The 6,393-nt window shown below is 36.8% G+C and overlaps 1 protein-coding gene across 1 annotated transcript in view; it reads left to right on the top strand.

The window, feature by feature from the left end:
* Positions 1–2,425: 2,425 nt before the first annotated feature.
* LOC107681914 (leucine-rich repeat and fibronectin type III domain-containing protein 1) overlaps positions 2,426–6,393 on the top strand; it is a 193,368-nt gene continuing 189,400 nt past the window's right edge. Inside the window, exon 1 of the mRNA XM_016478286.1 lies at positions 2,426–2,552. The gene's annotated coding sequence lies outside the window, so the exon portion shown is untranslated. The remainder of the gene's footprint in view (positions 2,553–6,393) is intronic.

Raw genomic sequence — 6,393 nt, 5'->3', positions numbered from 1 at the left:
CGTTGCTATAATAAAACACAGCATGTTGCATGATAATTGTTCATCCAAAGTACATTTCATGAAAAATTTCAATCTACTTCATGGCCCAAACTTGTTGGAGCACTGACAGGGAGTGTTAATTTAGTATCATGCATATACTATTATAGTTTTGGTTAATGTTTTGAACCAGATTTTATTTTTACATTTTCTATTTTAACTTTAATTTTAGTTAGTTTTAATAATTTTGTCGATATAGTTGTCTATATAGTTTTATATTCTATATATTCTGTCTGTATAGCTTTTTTCTTTAGTTTTAGTTTATTTAGTTTGTTATATTAGTATTTTAAGTTAAACTAAATTAATATAAGATAAGTTTCCTTGGCAACTAGCTGAAATAAATTATTAAATGCAATATAATACAGTTTAATTTCATATATTTTCATATTTTTATATTTAAATTATTTTATACTTTTTCAAGTAATTAAAATTATTTTTTATAACCCTTGATGATGATGATGATTATGATGACAATAATAATAATAATAATTATAATAATAATGCAACCAAAAAATGACCAGATTTCCTGTTATTAAGGAATAACATTAAGGGCAATTAAGGAATTATAATATTAATGAATTAATAATTTATTAGTACTAAAAATTTGTAATTTTAAAATATATTTTTCATATTTTTACTATAATTTAAAATATTTTATGCTTTTTCAAGTAATTCAATTGTTTTTTATATGTTTTTTTTTAGTTAAAGATAACACTTGATGATAATAATAATAACAATAATAATAATAATAATAGTAGTAGTAGTAGTAGTAGTAAAATGAAATTAATAATTAAACTAAATTATCACCATATTTCATGATGCATCTTGGTAATTTGCATTTAACTTTTAAGGAAGCCCTGGTAAACTGTAATATTTTACAAAGCCAGAATCAAACCATATCTTGCATATGCATTTTAATACTTTTTCACTTCAGCTCATCGTGTGCATGGCCTTAACTTTCCATACAATGTTTTATTAACCAGCAGCGTCTCACCAGTTGTCTTTGAAAGTCGAGGGATACTTTCATTAAAAAATTCACTCACGACTCGCTCGGGATTCAGGTATAGAGAGCAGAAAACTCTTTAAAGAGTCAAAGCCCACAAGAATGTCCTCACATTAAAACAGACAAACATAAGTACAATACAAATGTGACCCGCTTTTCCAGAAACGCACTGCTTTAAACTGGATTTTATCTGACAGCACCAATTTAAGATTATAAATATTGAGCCAAACTAAAATGCCTTTTTTTTTTACAGCTTAGGTGACAGTTGATATGTAAATTTGCTGATAAGCAATTACAGAAAGCTATTTAATGGTAGGCTCCCATTCTGACAACTTGCCCCAAGAGCTGTTAAAGTATATGGGGCATGTTGTCACACGTTTTCTCCTGGCTAATAAAGATAGAAATGCACAGTAGTTTTCCCATTGACAAGATTTTAAGGTTCATGTCTACAAAAATGGCTTAAAAACAATCCTACCCAGAGAAGTGTGACAACTAGCCCCCATGCCCTCTTTTTTAAGAAGTGAGAGAGAATGCACTATAATTGGATAAGAAGATAAAATGGTGTGTTTGTGCTGATAACGTCGCAGTGATCATGCCTGATCAGTTTCAAAGCAGAAATGTGACTATTTTAGGCAGGTGGAGTTGTAGGTTATGCTGGTGGTGAAATTCCGCTATTGGCACGTGTGCAAATCCATCTCTGGCGCTCTCGCGCACTACAGACAGAGCAGTGTTGTCTGGAGCTCGCCGTGAGCGGACTGTTACCGAGGCTCCTGACGGCGGAGGGAGGGACACACAGTTCGGGTGCTCCTTCATGAGGAGTAAAGCAATACATCAGCGACTCCGATGCGGTGCCAACTGTTTCTAATTCGGGTTCTGCGTCCGATTCCCGCAGGATGCCGTTTGGTAAAAAATGCGCATTGAAATAAAGGTGGGTGGGATCCCTTCTGCGTTGGCCACTGGATCTTACCGCCGTTAAAACGCGGATCTACAAACGCTGGAAAATATATCTGTACGCTGAGCAAACTGGATGGGAGATTTCTGAGGGAGATGTGTGAATAGACGCTTTGTCCTTTGCGTCTTTTTTCTCGCCTTCTGAGTGGATTGTATCCGCGTTTCTCCTCAAATGGTCTTATTTTCGGGTTTATCTACTAAACGCGACGATATCGTACTGTTCTTACCTCACTCCATAGTGCCATGTTCCCTCTGAGGCGAAAAGTCTGACTGGACCCTTTCAGAAGTAAACCATCAACATTTCTGGATTCTTCGACCATTTTTCATTCTAACTTGTGCTTTGGAAGGCTAAAACTCACGTTTGGATTAAATATTAAATATTTTGGTCTCTATTAATGCTTTTATCGTTTTACATATATATCCTACGATTCATTTATCCAAGTGAGCATATTGTTTCGAGACTCTGGACCCAGAGGAGGTGATTTAGACATCATCCATCTGAAGATCCCGGACATTTCTGTGCTGCTCTGAACTTGAGGCGTTTGGATGCTCCAGGACGGAGGTAAGGCACTATTACTTTCATTTTCGAAGGATTTAAAACGCCAACAAAACACTCTGGGATCCAATACGTTGGTTATTTGCGTTCAGTTTGGAGACTGTGCTTCGCTTACACTCGAAAGCCAGTTCGATGTTTAATTAATCAAACGTTAGAGGTCAAATAACGAGCTACTGTTTGATTGTGATGCGATACCTTGACGTTATTATGCAATCTGAAAGACGGATTCGTGTTTTGGTGTATTTGCTTTGGTTACTCAATGCGCATAGCAGGACTTGTCACATTTGAGACGCATTAACGGAAGAGCGACATTTATTATGAAAGCAACTATTTGGCATTACTGTCAGAAAATGTTCCTCTTGAAGGACCTTCTGGCAGACAGTCATTCAACTTTCCATTTGCCTTTTCTTTCACATTTAAATGTCAGTGTTTGGAAATGGGACGCCATAGGTTATGCAAAGGTTTGCTCGAGAGCCCAAGTTGCGCTTTTGAACGGGTTCCTCAGTAGGACAGATGGGAATTGTTGGGTTTATCGGTGACTTCGGGCGCAGTGAAATCACAGTAAGAGCGATTTGAGAGATGAGACACACACAGCGGGTCCGGTACCGCAGTCCAGATTGAGTCCCGGTGCTGTTGTTGGGGTGTGTCTGTCTGCGGCTGGGAGCGCGAGTGGAGCAGCGGCCGCTGGGGGCCACTGGCACATAACTCACTCACACACACTCACAGCCTACACAAACTACACCCAGCGAGTGAATAGAATTAGTATTCTAATATAGTATTTGGACGCTTTAATTGTGTGCATTAGATAACAAAATGCCAAACCAAGTCATTAATTACTGCTTCCATAAGTTTACACCCTCAAGCATAAACGTTCCAAATGGGGGTTTCATAGCGATTCAATAGAAGAACCATTGGCCCCACTTTATATTAAGTGGCCTTAACTACTATGTACTTACATTTAAATTAATCATTTGGTACAATGCACTTATTTTTAGAGTGTATATTTTAAAAATACCTGCATGTAATTACATCTGTAATTAATTTCTGTATAATTACACTGTTTACCCATCCCTTACACGTTAACCCACCCTTAAACCTATCAATACTGCCAAACCTGTCCCTAACCTTACCCGTTTCCCACCTCAATAGCAGCAAAAGTGTTTTGCAATACAATATGAACACAATAAGTGCATTGTATTTATTTTTTGATGTAAGTACAAAGTAGTTAAGGCCACTTAATATAAAGTGGGACCAAACCATTTTTGGTTCCCCAAAGAACCTTTCAATGAGCAGTTCTTAAAACAACCTTTATCCACTATAAAGAACCTTTAGTGCAGTGCAAATGCTCCATGGATGTTAAAGGTTCTTCATGGCATCATTAATTCCAGAAAATGTGATGAGTGACGATGACTCGTTTTGGGTTCCTCAACGAATCTTTCAGTTAACAGTTCTTAAAAGAACCATTTTTAATAATCTGAAGAACCTTCTCCGTTATAAAGAGCCTTTTGTGCAATGGACATTTTCCATGGGGTTCTTCAAAGAAATGTAAATGGCAATAAAGCACTAGAGTGTACCATGGTATGCCATAATATTATTTTATAAGTCCTTATTGAGCTGAAATTAATTATGCTACAGCATCTCAGCTGTGTTGTAGAGTTAAGCTGTGTGTTTCCTCAAGTCGATGTCTGTGAACTATTACAAGGCGCCCAATAGAGTGACTGTTAACTTCTGTAGTTTGGTCTTCAAATCAGAATTCATATAGAGACCAACAGGTACAGCAAGTAAAAACTCAATTTATTTTCTCCACAGATACTGTAAATTGATTTTTGAACCAACCATGAGCTCTTGAGGTTGTGAAGATGTATGTTTCTGTAGAAGCCACAAGTGATTTCAACTCAACCTGTTTAAAAGCCAAACTCTAGATGAATAACTACACTACTAGTAATCTTGAAGAGATATCGACCAATCAGACCAAATGCTGTTACCATGTGAGTCAGTCTCCATTCACTCTCAGGCTACTATTTGATTTCGAATATTTAGGAGTAAACTTACAGTAAGAGTAACATTTTACAATAAGCTTCCATTAGTTCACATAAGCATTAACTCAGATGAACTAACAATAAGCAGTTTATTTGCTACAGTGTTTATTAATCATTGTTAATATAAAAAAAATACAACTGTTCATTGTTAGTTCATGTTAGCACAGGTCCATTAAATCATATAAACAGATACCATTTTTAATTTTAATGATGTATCAGTACATGTTGAAATTAACATTAACTAAGAACTTAATTTTCTATTGTTAGTTCATGTTAACTAATATTACCAAATGCAACCTTATTGTAAATTTACCAACTTAAAGGGGACCTATTATGCAAAATTCACTTTTGCAAAGTGTTTGGACATAAATGTGTGTTGGCAGTGTGTGTACTCCACCCTATAATGATAAAAATCCACCCACTCCTTTTTTTTTTAATCCCCATAAATAATAAGCAGTGTCTCCCAATGGCCTATTTTTAGCATTGGTGCTAATGTGACGTCACATTAGCCACAGGCCCCGCCCACGAATGTTGACAGACACTACCGTTTTAACGTAGAACCGCCCTGAGCGAGTTCACAGCGAGTTGTGAAAAATGCAAGAAAATGCTCCCTCAACTCTACAGAAATTTGTTTGTCTGCGCGAATCATTTTACACCGGACTGCTTTGTGAATGAGGGTCAGTATAAAACTTGCTCCTGAAGGATGGAGCAGTGCTAACTGTTCGTGATCCAGCTAACGTTACACCATCTAGAAGAAGTAAGTATCTCGCGTTTGTTTTCCAAATTGCCTTTCTGAAAGAGCTTCTTGGCACTCTGTAAGGCTAATGTTGCTAAAGCTACCATTGTCTGTCTGTTTTCACTGATGCTGGCTTCACGTGCCACCAGAATGATCGTGAATGTGGTAGTTAAAAATTGCATATGAAAGCAATGTGAAATCGACCGCTTGAATTTGTCTAACTCATAATCATATTCGGGACTTATAAAGTTTGTGTTAGCACGCGATTGCACCATGAGACCAGCTATGTTGTTATTTTTATAGCGCCGTGCTCCCCGTCTGTGTAATTCATAAATAATCTGGCAGGGTGCAGAATTCGGCACGACACCAGTTCGAACATATATGGCTGAACACCGCTATTAGCAGTTTCTGACATTTTCAGTGCGTGAGAGAGTGTTTTGTTATTGCTGGCATGATGCGGGTGCGCAAGCTCTAGAAGCTCCGCCCTCTTCTGGAAGGGGAGGTGGGAGCACCAGCTCGTTTGCATTTAAAGGGACAAACACAAAAAACAGCGTGCTTTGGCTCATACCCTAAAAATGGCAAATTCAACAAGCTATAAAAACTTATCTGTAGGGTATTTTGAGCTAAAACTTCACATACACACTCTGGGGACATCAGAGACTTATTTTACATCTTGTAAAAAGGGGCATAATAGGTCACCTTTAAGGTATGTTTTTATACGTATGATATATCAGCAGTTTTAAATTTGACTGTCATTTTTCATTTGATTACATCATTCGCAATGCATCATGGGAAACCGGTTCATTAAATCATAAAAGTACACAGTTTTTATCTTTTTTCCAATTTTCATACTATTTCGCTTCAAATCAAACATTGTAATGCTATGATTCATCTCATAGTTAGTTGGTTCAAGGCTTGGATCTCGTTATTTAAGATTTTTTAAATCCCTGTGGAGATAATGAATGGGAAGAATACTTTAGTAAACAAGGCCACAGAAAAAGTCAGGGCTTATCGATAAAGCTATTAAAATACCCTATTCTCCAAATAAATTGGTTTGTCCACAACTAAATAG

The sequence above is a fragment of the Sinocyclocheilus anshuiensis genome, unplaced genomic scaffold (assembly GCF_001515605.1).
Source record: "Sinocyclocheilus anshuiensis isolate Anshui unplaced genomic scaffold, SAMN03320099.WGS_v1.1 scaffold2470, whole genome shotgun sequence".
NCBI classification, from domain to species: Eukaryota; Metazoa; Chordata; class Actinopteri; order Cypriniformes; family Cyprinidae; genus Sinocyclocheilus; species Sinocyclocheilus anshuiensis.
The sequence above is the reverse complement of the archived record's forward strand: the minus strand, read 5'-3'. Positions and strand labels throughout refer to the sequence as shown.